Source organism: Triticum urartu, chromosome 6A, assembly GCF_056163025.1.
Source record: "Triticum urartu cultivar PI428250 chromosome 6A, HENAU_Tu73, whole genome shotgun sequence".
NCBI classification, from domain to species: domain Eukaryota; kingdom Viridiplantae; phylum Streptophyta; class Magnoliopsida; order Poales; family Poaceae; genus Triticum; species Triticum urartu.
Genome location: NC_141878.1, coordinates 220,200,501 through 220,215,950, shown reverse-complemented (window position 1 = coordinate 220,215,950; position 15,450 = coordinate 220,200,501).

The following is a 15,450-nucleotide window of genomic DNA, read 5'->3' as shown; positions in this document are numbered from 1 at the left end:
ATTGTGGCAATGGTATAATTAATGTTACTATTTTAGGTGCTAATTGAATATTGAAAAAAATTAAAACAATTCGGGAAATAAAATTTAAAACAAGAAAGAAAAATAAGAAAAAGGAAAAGGCTAAACAAAAAATAAAAGGAAAGGAAAAGCCCCCCCATTGGGCCAACCGGCCCAGCTGGCGACGAGGCCGACTAGGCCGGCCCACCCCACTCCCCGTATCCCCCTCCCTGAAACCCTAACCAACCACCCTGCACTCCCCCCCACTCACCCACTCCCCCACTCCCCCACTCCATGATTCCCCCCTCGCCCCTGCCCCGCCCCCGATCCAGATCGGGGCGCGTCCCCGGCGCCACCACGCCATCGTTCCGAACATCGTCGTTGTCGTTCACCGGACTGCCTCGTCCCCGGCGCCCCGTCCTCGTCTCCTCGCCGACCGGTGACCTCGCGCCATCGCCGTTCGCCGAACCAGGCGCCCCACCGTTGCCGCCCCTCGCCGGATCGACCTCGCCATGGCCTCCTCGTCCCCTCTCCGAGCACCGCTGCCACTGTCCCTACGACCCCGCGGTGAGGCCCTGGCCTCTCCTTCTTCCCCCATGTCCCCGCGATGACCGTGCCCACGCCATGCTCGTCTGCACCGAGCCGCCCACTGCCCGCACCTCCCCTACTGCTGCCGCACCTGCTGCTACCGCACGAGCCGCCCCGCGCATGCACGCGCTTGCCTGCGCCGTCCGCAGCTCGCGCGCGCGCCCCGCCGCTGCCTCGCTCCCTGTTGCTCGCCCACGTGCAGCGCTTGACGTCCCGCCCAGCCGTGCCACGCCTTGCGTCTCCCCTCGCGCGTTTGCCTCGCCCCAGGTCACGCCCGGCCGTGCATCGCCGCGCCCTAACCCCGCGCACGCGTGTGCGCCCGGCCCCTGCCGACGCCCCCGCAACCCCATGGTCCTATCGCCGCCGATGCTGTAGCTGGTGTGCCGCTCGCCGCTGCTTCCCCTGCCTCGCCCACCTACAACGTCGTCGCTGCCGCCGCACTTCGCCCCGCCGCGCTCCTCTTGTGCCGCTACTCGCCTACGGTTGCTGCTTACTGCTCGCGCCGCCGAGTCCGCGCCATCGAGCCAACCCCGCCTAGGCGTGCCGCTGTGCTCGGCCTGCTGCTGCGGCCCGTGCGCTGCCTGTGCCCCACCCCCGCCAACCTCTGCCGCCGGCCCGCGCCCACCCAGGCTGCCCCAGGCCACCGCCCCTGTTCCGTCGCCCTGCCGTGGCCGCCGGCACCCAGTCGGGTGCGCCCCTGCCGGCCACGCCAGCCGCCTGTTATGAACAGCGGCCGCACGGGCGACGCCCCTGACCCGCGCGCCCGCTAAGCCCCCCTGTGCAAATAACAAGTGGGGCTAGCCCCTCAGGAAAAAAAGATAAAAAATAAAATAATAAAATGATAAAATTTAATTAACTTAATTAATCTAGTTTACTTAAACTTAATTAACCTAATCGTTTAACTAACTAATTAAACCTGTTTAGTTAGTCTTAATCAATGACAGTGGGACCCACACGTCAGTTTAACCAGTCAACAGTCGGAGTTGACCGCTGACATCATGCTGACATCATGCGGACGTCATAATTGTATTTTCTAATTTAATTAATTCTGTTAATCCTAAAAATGATATAAATCTTTAAAAATTAATATAAAATAATCCGTAGCTCGGATGAAAATACTTTGTACATGAATTAACAACTCAACTGTTAATACTTGAGAATATTCTTTGGCTCCCCTTGTGTCGAATCAATAAATTTGGGTTGAATACTCTACCCTCGAAAACTATTGCGATCCCCTATACTTGTGGGTTATGAAGACTATTTTCTGGCACCGTTGCCGGGGAGAATAGCTCTATTCTTTGAGTCACTTGGGATTTATATCTGCTGATCACTTTGAGGAACTTGAAAGACGAAAAAACCAAGATTTATCCCTCAACTACGAGGGGAGGTAAGGAACTACCATCTAGCTCTGCACTTGATTCACCTTCTATTTTGAGTAAACTTGTGACACCTACACCTGCTGTTGATTCTGATATGTCGTAGGTTATTGATGATTCCACTTCTGCTATGCATGATGCTTATGATGAAACTACTCCTATGCTTAATAATACTGTGCCATTAGGTGAATTTCTTGATGAACAACTTGCTAGGGTTAGAGAGAATGAAATTATTGAAACTGATAATATCGATGAAAGTGATGATGAAGATTCTCCCCCTAGATGTGAATTGCCTGATGTACCTGAGGGTTACGTTATGGATGAAGAAACTGCTAGAGATCTTTTAGCTTGCAAAGATAGATATGATCTTAAGAAACTGTTAGCTAAGCTGAAAGAAATTTTTTTGAATGCTAGAATGAAATATGACCCTGCTTTTGCTACTTCACCTATCTATATTTCTGATAAGGGTTATGATTTCTCTATCGATCCTGATAATTACTTTGGTTGAATCTGATCCTTTTTGTGGCTATGAATCTGAAACTATTGTGGCACATCTTACTAAATTAAATGATATAGCTACCCTGTTCACTAATGAGGAGAAAATTCATTACTACTATATCCTTAAGTTATTTCCGTTCTCATTAAAGGGTGATGCTAAAACATGGTTTAATTCTCTTGATCCTGGTTGTGTGCGTAGTCCCCAGGATATGATTTATTACTTCTCTGCTAAATATTTCCCCGCTCATAAGACACAAGCGGCCTTAAGGGAAATATATAATTTTGTGCAAATTGAAGAAGAGAGTCTCCCACAAGCTTGGGGGAGGCTTCTCCGATTACTTAATGCTTTGCCTGATCATCCTCTCAAGAAAAATGAAATACTTGATATCTTTTATAATGGACTAACCGATGCTTCCAGAGACCACCTGGATAGTTGTGCTGATTGTGTTTTCAGGGAAAGAAACATTGATCAAGATGAATTGCTCTTGAATAATATGTCGAGTAATGAAAATGATTGGACACTTCCTGAAACAACTCCTAAGCCAACTCCGAAGAAAAGGGGTATTCTATTTCTCAGTCCTGAAGATATGCAAGAGGCAAAGAAATCTATGAAAGAAAAAGGTATTAAAGCTGAAGATGTTAAGAATTTACCACCTATTGAAGAAATACGTGATCTTGATAACCTGACACACGTAGTAAAGGTGAATTCTCTCTATAGATTTGATGAACGTGATATCCCTCGTTATAAGTCTGCTAGCCAATGCTTGGATGAGTTTGATAATTTCATTGTTAAACAAGAAAACTTCAATGCTTATGTTGGTAGACAATTGAAACGTAATGCTTATATGATTGAACACTTGAGTGATCATATGTCTAGAGTTAAAGGTGAGCTTAAACTTATTAGTAAACATGCTTCTATGGTTACCACTCAAGTAGAACAAGTGCTTAAAGCTCAAGATGATTTGCTCAGTGAATTAAATAATAAGAAAAATGATAATGATGTTAGAGTTGTGACTAGAGGGGGTAAAATGACTCAGGAAACTTTGTATCCCGAGGGCCACCTTAAGAGAGTTGAGCAAGATTCGCAGAGAACTAATGTTGACACACCTAGTCCTTCTAAGAAGAAGAAAAAGAAAAATGATAGGACTTTGCATGCTTCTAGTGAACCTGTTGTTGACACACCTGAGAATCCCAATGATATTTCCATTTCTGATGATGAAACACAATCTAGTAATGAACATGAACCTAGTGATAATGTCAATGATGATGTTCGTGTTGATGCTCAGCCTAGCAATAACAATGATGTAGAGATTGAACCTGAAGGAAATATGCCCTAGAGGCAATAATAAAGTTATTATTTATTTCCTTATATCATGATAAATGTTTATTATTCATGCTAGAATTGTATTAACCGGAAACATAATACATGTGTGAATACATAGACAAACAAAGTGTCACTAGTATGCCTCTACTTGACTAGCTCATTAATCAAAGATGGTTATGTTTCCTAACCATAAACAAGGAGTTGTTATTTGATTAACGGGATCACATCGTTAAGTGAATGATCTGATCGACATGACCCATTCCATTAGCTTAGCACCCGATCGTTTAGTATGCTGCTATTGCTTTCTTCATGACTTATACATGTTCCTATAACTATGAGATTATGCAACTCCCGTTTACCGGAGGAACACTTTGGGTGCTACCAAACGTCACAACGTAACTGGGTGATTATAAAGGAGTACTAGAGGTGTCTCCAAAGGTACATGTTGGGTTGGCGTATTTCGAGATTAGGTTTTGTCACTCCGATTGTCAGAGAGGTATCTCTGGGCCCTCTCGGTAATGCACATCACATAAGCCTTGCAAGCATTACAACTAATAAGTTAGTTGTGAGATGATGTATTACGGAACGAGTAAAGAGACTTGCCGGTAACGAGATTGAACTAGGTATTGGATACCGACGATCGAATCTCGGGCAAGTAACATACCGATGACAAAGGGAACAACGTATGTTGTTATGCGGTCTGACCGATAAAGATCTTCGTAGAATATGTAGGAGCCAATATGGGCATCCAGGTCCCGCTATTGGTTATTGACCGGAGATTTGTCTCAGTCATGTCTACATTGTTCTCGAACCGTAGGGTCCGCACGCTTAACGTTACGATGACAGTTATTATGAGTTTATGCATTTTGATGTACCGAAGTTAGTTCGAAGTCCCGGATGTGATCACGGACATGACGAGGAGTCTCGAAATGGTCGAGACATAAAGATTGATATATTGGATGACTATATTCGGACACCGGAAGGGTTCCGGGAAAGTTTCGGATAAAACCGGAGCACCGGGGGGTTACCGGAACCCCCCGGGGGGTTAATGGGCCTTATGGGCCTAATGTGGAGAAGAGGAAGGGGCTGCCAGGGCAGGCCGCGCGCCCCCTCTCCCCCTAGTCCGAATTGGACAAGGAGGGAGGGGCGGCGCCCCCCCTTTCCTTCTCTCCCTCCACCTCTCCTAGTTGGACAAGGAACGGGAGGGGAGTCCTACTCCCGGTAGGAGTAGGACTCCTCCTGCGCGCCTCCTCTAGGCCGGCCGCACCCCCCTTGGATCCTTTATTTACGGAGGCAGGGGGGCACCCTAGAACACACAAGTTGATCTTCGTGATCGTTCCTTAGCCATGTGCGGTGCCCCCTTCCACCATATTCCACCTCGGTCATATCGTAGTAGTGCTTAGGCGAAGCCCTGCGTCGGTAGAACATCATCATCGTCACCACGCCATTGTGCTGACGAAACTCATCCCCGAAGCTTTGCTGGATCGGAGCCCGGGGAGCCTCATCGAGCTGTACGTGTGCCAAGAACTCGGAGGTGCCGGAGTAACGGTGCTTGGATCGGTCGGATCGGAAGACGTACGACTACTTCCTCTACGTTGCGTCAACGCTTCCGTTGCGGTCTACAAGGGTACGTAGACAACACTCTCCCCTCTCGTTGCTATGCATCATCATGATCTTGCGTGTGCGTAGGAAATTTTTTGAAATTACTACGAAACCCTATAGTGGTATCAGAGCCAGGTTTTATGTGTTGATGTTATATGCACGAGTAGAACACAAGTGAGTTGTGGGCGATATAAGTCATACTGCTTACCAGCATGTCATACTTTGGTTCGGCGGTATTGTTGGATGAAGCGGCCCAGACCGACGTGCTTTGCACAGAGGTGGCTTGTGGGTGATAGTTTCTCCAACTTTAGTTGAACTGAGTGTGGCTACGCCCGGTCCTTGCGAAGGTTAAAACAACACCAACTTGACAAACTATCGTTGTGGTTTTGATGCGTAGGTAAGATTGGTTCTTGCTTAAGCCCGCAGCAGCCACATAAAACTTGCAACAACAAAGTAGAGGACGTCTAACTTGTTTTTGCAGGGCATGTTGTGATGTGATATGGTCAAGACATGATGCTGATTTTTATTGTATGAGATGATCATGTTTTGTAACCAAGTTATCGGCAACTGGCAGGAGCCATATGGTTGTCGCTTTATTGTATGCAATGCAATCGCGCTGTAATGCTTTACTTTATCACTAAACGGTAGCGATAGTCGTGGAAGCACAAGCTTGGCGAGACGACAACGACGCTACGATGGAGATCAAGGTGTCACGCCGGTGACGATGGTGATCACGACGGTGCTTCGGAGATGGAGATCACAAGCACAAGATGATGATGGCCATATCATATCACTTATATTGATTGCATGTGATGTTTATCTTTTATGCATCTTATCTTGCTTTGATTGACGGTAGCATTATAAGATGATCTCTCACTAAATTATCAAGTAGTGTTCTCCCTGAGTATGCACCGTTGCGAAAGTTCTTCGTGCTGAGACACCACGTGATGATCGGGTATGATAGGCTCTACGTTCAAATACAACGGGTGCAAAACAGTTGCACACATGGAATACTCAGGTTAAACTTGACGAGCCAAGCATATACAGATATGGCCTCGGAACACGGAGACCGAAAGGTCGAGCGTGAATCATATAGTAGATATGATCAACATAAAGATGTTCACCAATGAAACTACTCCATCTCACGTGATGATCGGACATGGTTTAGTTGATTTGGATCACGTAATCACTTAGAGGATTAGAGGGATGTCTATCTAAGTGGGAGTTCTTTAAGTAAATTAACTGAACTTAAATTTATCATGAAACTTAGTACCTGATTAGTATCTTGCTTGTTTATGTTTGATTGTAGATAGATGGCTCGTGCTGTTGTTCCGTTGAATTTTAATGCGTTCCTTGAGAAAGCAAAGTTGAAAGATGATGGTAGCAATTACACGGACTGGGTCCGTAACTTGAGGATTATCCTCATTGCTGCAGAGAAGAATTACGTCCTGGAAGCACCGCTGGGTGCCAGGTCTGCTGCAGGAGCAACACCGGATGTTATGAACGTCTGGCAGAGCAAAGCTGATGACTACTCAATAGTTCAGTGTGCCATGCTTTACGGCTTAGAATCGGGACTTCAACGACGTTTTGAACGTCATGGAGCATATGAGATGTTCTAGGAGTTGAAGTTAATATTTCAAGCAAATGCCCGGATTGAGAGATACGAAGTCTCCAATAAGTTCTATAGCTACAAGATGGAGGAGAACAGTTCTGTCAGTGAACATATACTCCAAATGTCTGGGTATAATAATCACTTGATTCAGTTGGGAGTTAATCTTCTAGATGACTGCGTCATTGACAGAATTCTCCAATCACTGCCACCAAGCTACAAGAGCTTCGTGATGAACTATAATATGCAAGGGATGAATAAGACTATTCCCGAGCTCTTCGCAATGCTGAAAGCTGCGGAGGTAGAAATCAAGAAGGAGCATCAAGTGTTGATGGTCAACAAGACCACTAGTTTCAAGAAAAAGGGCAAAGGGAAGAAGAAGGGGAACTTCAAAAAGAACGGCAAGCAAGTTGCTACTCAAGAGAAGAAACCCAAACCTGGACCTAAGCCTGAAACTGAGTGCTTCTATTGCAAGCAGACTGGTCACTGGAAGCGGAACTACCCCAAGTATTTGGCGGATAAGAAGGATGGCAAGGTGAACAAAGGTATATGTGATATGCATGTTATTGATGTGTACCTTACTAATGCTCGCAGTAGCACCTGGGTATTTGATACTGGTTCTGTTGCTAATATTTGCAACTCGAAATAGGGACTACGGATTAAGCGAAGATTGGCTAAGGACGAGGTGACGATGCGCGTGGGAAATGGTTCCAAAGTCGATGTGATCGCAGTCGGCACGCTACCTCTACATCTACCTTCGGGATTAATATTAGACCTGAATAATTGTTATTTGGTGCCAACATTGAGCATGAACATTATATCTGGATCTTGTTTGATGCGAGACGGTTATTCATTTAAATCGGAGAATAATGGTTGTTCTATTTATATGAGTAATATCTTTTATGGTCATGCACCCTTGAAGAGTGGTCTATTCTTGTTAAATCTCGATAGTAGTAATACACATATTCATAATGTTGAAGCCAAAAGATGTAGAGTTGATAATGATAGTGCAACTTATTTGTGGCACTGCCGTTTAGGTCATATCGGTGTAAAGCGCATGAAGAAACTCCATACTGATGGACTTTTGGAACCACTTGATTATGAATCACTTGGTACTTGCGAACCGTGCCTCATGGGCAAGATGACTAAAACGCCGTTCTCCGGTACTATGGAGAGAGCAACAAATTTGTTGGAAATCATACATACAGATGTATGTGGTCCGATGAATATTGAGGCTCGTGGCGGATATCGTTATTTTCTCACCTTCACAGATGATTTAAGCAGATATGGGTATATCTACTTAATGAAACATAAGTCTGGAACGTTTGAAAAGTTCAAGGAATTTCAGAGTGAAGTTGAAAATCATCGTAACAAGAAAATAAAGTTTCTACGATCTGATCGTGGAGGAGAATATTTGAGTTACGAGTTTGGTGTACATTTGAAAAATTGTGGAATAGTTTCGCAACTCACGCCACCCGGAACACCACAGCGTAATGGTGTGTCCGAACGTCATAATCGTACTTTACTGGATATGGTGCGATCTATGATGTCTCTTACTGATTTACCGCTATCGTTTTGGGGATACGCTCTAGAGACGGCCGCATTCACTTTAAATAGGGCACCATCAAAATCCGTTGAGACGACGCCTTATGAACTGTGGTTTGGCAAGAAACCAAAGTTGTCGTTTCTGAAAGTTTGGGGTTGCGATGCTTATGTGAAAAAGCTTCAACCTGATAAGCTCGAACCCAAATCGGAGAAATGTGTCTTCATAGGATATCCAAAGGAGACTATTGGATACACCTTCTATCACAGATCCGAAGGCAAGACTTTTGTTGCTAAATTCAGAAACTTTATGGAGAAGGAGTTTCTCTCGAAAGAAGTGAGTGGGAGGAAAGTAGAACTTGATGAGGTAACTGTACCTGCTCCCTTATTGGAAAGTAGTACATCACAGAAAACTGTTTCTGTGACACCTACACCAGTTAGTGAGGAAGCTAATGATAATGATCATGAAACTTCAGAACAAGATACTACTGAACCTCGTAGATCAACCAGAGTAAGATCCGCGCCAGAGTGGTACGGTAATCCCGTTCTGGAAGTCATGCTGCTAGATCATGATGAACCTACGAACTATGAAGAAGCAATGGTGAGCCCAGATTCCGCAAAGTGGCTTGAAGCCATGAAATCTGAGATGGGATCCATGTATGAGAACAAAGTATGGACTTTGGTTGACTTGCCCGATGATCGGCAAGCAATTGAGAATAAATGGATCTTCAAGAAGAAGGCTGACGCTGATGGTAATATTACTGTCTACAAAGCTCGACTTGTCGCAAAAGGTTTTTGGCAAGTTCAAGGGATTGACTACGATGAGACCTTCTCACCCGTAGCGATGCTTAAGTCTGTCCGAATCATGTTAGCAATTGCCGCATTTTATGATTATGAAATTTGGCAGATGGATGTCAAAACTGCATTCCTGAATGGATTTCTGGAAGAAGAGTTGTATATGATGCAACCAGAAGGTTTTGTCGATCCAAAGGGAGCTAACAAAGTGTGCAAGTTCCAGCGATCCATTTATGGACTGGTGCAAGCCTCTCGGAGTTGGAATAAACGTTTTGATAGTGTGATCAAAGCATTTGGTTTTATACAGACTTTTGGAGAAGCCTGTATTTACAAGAAAGTGAGTGGGAGCTCTGTAGCATTTCTGATATTATATGTGGATGACATATTACTAATTGGAAATGATGTAGAATTTCTGGATAGCATAAAGGGATACTTGAATAAGAGTTTTTCAATGAAAGACATCGGTGAAGCTGCTTACATATTAGGCGTTAAGATCTATAGAGATAGATCAAGACGCTTAATTGGACTTTCACAAAGCACATACCTTGACAAAGTTTTGAAGAAGTTCAAAATGGATCAAGCAAAGAAAGGGTTCTTGCCTGTGTTACAAGGTGTGAAGTTGAGTAAGACTCAATGCCCGACCACTGCAGAAGATAGAGAGAATATGAATGATGTTCCCTATGCTTCAGCCATTGGCTCTATCATGTATGCAATGCTGTGTACCAGACCTGATGTGTGCCTTGCTATAAGTTTAGCAGGGAGGTACCAAAGTAATCCAGGAGTGGATCACTGGACTGCGGTCAAGAACATCCTGAAGTACCTGAAAAGGACTAAGGATATGTTTCTCGTATATGGAGGTGACAAAGAGCTCATCGTAAAAGGTTACGTTGATGCAAGCTTTGACACTGATCCGGACGATTCTAAATCGCAAACCGGATACATGTTTACATTAAACGGTGGAGCTGTCAGTTGGTGCAGTTCTAAACAAAGTGTTGTAGCGGGATCTACATGTGAAGCAGAGTACATAGCTGCTTCAGAAGCAGCAAATGAAGGAGTCTGGATGAAGGAGTTCATATCCGATCTAGGTGTCATACCTAGTGCATCGGGTCCAATGAAAATCTTTTGTGATAATACTGGTGCAATTGCCTTGGCAAAGGAATCCAGATTTCACAAGAGAACCAAGCACATCAAAAGACGCTTCAATCCATCCGGGATCTAGTCCAGGTGGGAGACATAGAGATTTGCAAGATACATACGGATCTGAATGTAGCAGACCCGTTGACTAAGCCTCTTCCACGAGCAAAACATGATCAGCACCAAGGCTCCACGGGTGTTAGAATCATTACTGTGTAATCTAGATTATTGACTCTAGTGCAAGTGGGAGACTGAAGGAAATATTCCCTAGAGGCAATAATAAAGTTATTATTTATTTCCTTATATCATGATAAATGTTTATTATTCATGCTAGAATTGTATTAACCGGAAACATAATACATGTGTGAATACATAGACAAACAAAATGTCACTAGTATGCCTCTACTTGATTAGCTCATTAATCAAAGATGGTTATGTTTCCTAACCATAAACAAGGAGTTGTTATTTGATTAACGGGATCACATCATTAAGTGAATGATGACATGACCCATTCCATTAGCTTAGCACCCGATCGTTTAGTATGCTGCTATTGCTTTCTTCATGACTTATACATGTTCCTATAACTATGAGATTATGCAACTCCCGTTTACCGGAGGAACACTTTGGGTGCTACCAAACGTCACAACGTAACTGGGTGATTATAAAGGAGTACTACAGGTGTCTCCAAAGGTACATGTTGGGTTGGCGTATTTCGAGATTATGTTTTGTCACTCCGATTGTCGGAGAGGTATCTCTGGGCCCTCTCGGTAATGCACATCACATAAGCCTTGCAAGCATTACAACTAATAAGTTAGTTGTGAGATGATGTATTATGGAACGAGTAAAGAGACTTGCCGGTAACGAGATTGAACTAGGTATTGGATACCGACGATCGAATCTCGGGCAAGTAACATACCGATGACAAAGGGAACAACGTATGTTGTTATGCAGTCTGACTGATAAAGATCTTCGTAGAATATGTAGGAGCCAATATGGGCATCCAGGTCCCGCTATTGGTTATTGACCGGAGATTTGTCTCAGTCATGTCTACATTGTTCTCGAACCGTAGGGTCCGCACGCTTAACGTTACGATGACAGTTATTATGAGTTTATGCATTTTGATGTACCGAAGTTAGTTCGAAGTCCCGGATGTGATCACGGACATGACGAGGAGTCTCGAAATGGTCGATACATAAAGATTGATATATTGGATGACTATATTCGGACACCGGAAGGGTTCCGGGGAAGTTTCGGATAAAACCGGAGCACCGGGGGGTTACCGGAACCCCCCGGGGGGGTTAATGGGCCTTATGGGCCTAATGTGGAGAAGAGGAAGGGGCTGCCAGGGCAGGCCGCGCGCCCCCTCTCCCCCTAGTCCGAATTGGAAAAGGAGGGAGGGGCGGCGCCCCCCCTTTCCTTCTCTCCCTCCACCTCTCCTAGTTGGACAAGGAACGGGAGGGGAGTCCTACTCCCGGTAGGAGTAGGACTCCTCCTGCGCGCCTCCTCTAGGCCGGCCGCACCCCCCTTGGATCCTTTATATACGGAGGCAGGGGGGCACCCTAGAACACACAAGTTGATCTTCGTGATCGTTCCTTAGCCGTGTGCGGTGCCCCCTTCCACCATATTCCACCTCGGTCATATCGTACTAGTGCTTAGGCGAAGCCCTGCGTCGGTAGAACATCATCATCGTCACCACGCCATTGTGCTGACGAAACTCATCCCCGAAGCTTTGCTGGATCGGAGCCCGGGGAGCGTCATCGAGCTGTACGTGTGCCAAGAACTCGGAGGTGCCGGAGTAACGGTGCTTGGATCGGTCGGATCGGAAGACGTACGACTACTTCCTCTACGTTGCATCAACGCTTCCGTTGCGGTCTACAAGGGTACGTAGACAACACTCTCCCCTCTCGTTGCTATGCATCATCATGATCTTGCGTGTGCGTAGGAATTTTTTTGAAATTACTACGAAACCCTACAGAACCTACTGTTGATCTTGATAACCCACAATCAAAGAATCAACGTTATGATAAGAGAGACTTCGTTGCTAGGAAGCATGGTAAAGAAAGAGAACTGTGGGTTCAGAAACCCATGCCTTTTCCTCCTAAACCATCCAAGAAAAAAGGATGATGAGGATTTTGAGTGCTTTGCTGATATGATTAGACATATCTTTTTGCGTATGTGTTTGACTGATATGCTTAAAATGAATCCTTATGCTAAGTATATGAAATATATTGTCACAAATAAAAGAAAGATACCGGAAGCTGAAATTTCCACCATGCTTGCTAATATACTTTTAAGGGTGGAATACCAAAGAAACTAGGAGATCCCAGAGTACCAACTATACCATGCTCCATTAAGAGAAACTATGTTAAAACTGCTTTATGTGATCTTGGAGCCGGTGTTAGTGTTATGCCTCTTTCTTTATATTATAGACTTGATTTGAATAAGCTGACACCTACTGAAATATCTTTGCAAATGGCCGATAAATCATCTGCTATACCTATCGGTATTTGTGAAGATGTGCCTGTTGTGGTTGCAAACATTACTATTTTAACGGACTTTGTTATTCTTGATATTCCTGAGGACGATAGTATGTCTATTATTCTTGGTAGACCCTTTTTGAATACTGCAGGGGCTGTTATTGATTGCAACAAAGGCAATGTCACTTTTCATGTTAATGGTAATGAGCATACGGTACACTTTTTGAGGAAACAACCTCAAGTCCACAGTATCAATTCTATTGGAAAAACTTCAACAATTACTATTGGAGGTCTTGAATTTCCTCTTCCTACTATCAAGAAGAAATATGATATTCTTATTGTTGGGGACGTGCATATCCCCGTTGAGGTAACTTAGTGTTATTCAAAAATTCTCCGGTTCCATGCAATTCGGAAAGAGTTTGTTGACAAGACTTGATCAACCTTGTTAGTGGATTCCTTTTGATGAGCATGAGATGGATGAAGTTGGAAAGCACAACTCTCTGTACCCTCCTTTTACTTTCTGTTATTTAGATTAAATAAAGCAAAAATAGTATTTTCTGTCTGTTTTTTGAATTATCCTTGCAATAAAAAATACCCCGAAAATAAAAGTTCTCCAAATGTCCTGAAAATTTTAGATGATTTTTTGTAGAATATTTAAGAATTATTGGCACTGAGAACACACCAGGGGGCCACACCACCTGGCCACGAGGGTCCAGGGCGCGCCCCCTGCCTCGTGGACCCCACGTGGGCCCCCTCCACTTATTCCAGCACCCACACACTTCATCTTCCTTCAGAAAAAAAATCATCCCACAGCTCAAACCCGAGTTCTAGCTCATCTTGCTGCCATTTTTGATCTCCTAGCTCAAAGCTCCATTCACAAAACTGCTTTGGGGGATTGTTCTTTAGTATGCGACTCCTCCAATGGTCCAATTAGTTTTTGTTCTAATGCTTTATTTGTTGCAAATTTTTGCTGCTTAGGTGACCCTGTTCTTGAGCTTGCATATCTTTATGTGGTCAAAAGTAGTTTTAATGCATGATATGGCCTCTAGGCACTTGTGGGAGTAGTTGCTATCAATCTTGTTGAGTTTGGTTCACTTTTATTTTGAGTCACTAAAAATTTCAGAAATTGTTCAAAGAAAGAAAATGATGAAGAGATTGTTGAGGGGCTCTTTGAGCCGAAGCTCGAAGGATAAGCAAAGTGAAGAGAATAAGAAGCCCAAATATAATCTCCCTCACTGCGGAGGTTCGGCCGTGCGAATGGCAATGTGATGAGTTCTTGAGAGCAGCCGGGATTCATGATGACTTTTATTATTTGGCTGAGAATGCAGGCCTCACCGACTTCCTCCGCGACCAGCGCGAACAGTATCTCCTCCTCACTAATATTTCCGTGCAAAATTTTTACTTTCATGCTAAGAAGTCACCACCTTCAGTGGAATTTCACTTATATGATGAGGTTAAGGAGATGTCACTATATGATTTTTGTCGGGTCTGTAAGATACCCTTTGCGGGCAGCATCGAGGAACCACATCGTAATGATGTGGAGGAGTTTATTGATACAATTGTTGTAGGGGAAACGAGGAAAGTTTCCGATGCAAGAATTACTAGCATACATTTTCCTGTTCTACGTTACTTTGCAATATTTGCTAGTAGATGCTTAATTGGTCATGGGAACAGTGGAAATCTTAGTGCCCCTGATATTGTTATTTTGTGCCATGCTTTGAATTAATAAAGCCATCAACCGGCCTGAAATAACATCGAACAACTTACCAAAAAAAGGAAAGGAAACGGCTAATACATATATGACATATCAACATAGCAATTTTGTTACCCTCCCACAAAAGGCAAAGAGGAGGTGACAATCCCTATCATCCACTATTGCCCAGCTAGTGAGTTCCTCTTCCCTCCGACTACCACTTCGGTGGCATATGGGTGGAGGGAAATCCAGGGCTTCGTGCTTGGCTAGTAATAGACATGCTAGGTTGGTTTTCAAGGCAACAATTCATTGATGGAGTTGGCACCACTATATAGAATAAATTTATCTCCACTGCAATGCCAATGTAGGGATCATTTATGAGGAGGCTACATAGAGTGCATGTAGATCATTTTGTACATGTGTCTACTAGTGCTTGTTGTTTCTGGTGGCGACAACAATTTATGGTGGTTGACTTCCCTGGCGTTAAGTTGGAGGTTGCATGTAGACTAGTACGGTCGTCTTTGTCAATTCAAACTACCAATAGACAACACACACTGGGCCAAAAGAGCATGGAGATTGGTCAATGAACACACCACAATGATATGTGATCTATCTTCAATGACAGTGCTTGCTTCGCTCAGAAAGCATGCACATGATGGTATTTCAACGACTCTTTTGTGTGTGACATTTGTCTTCCTTTTCTCTGGCAACCACTTCTTGGCAATGGTGGGTGGCAACGGACATGGTTTCAGTCCAGCAACTGACCCTCCTAGGGACCTAGTTGTAATCTTTTTATGTGGGGTGTTTTTTTCTTT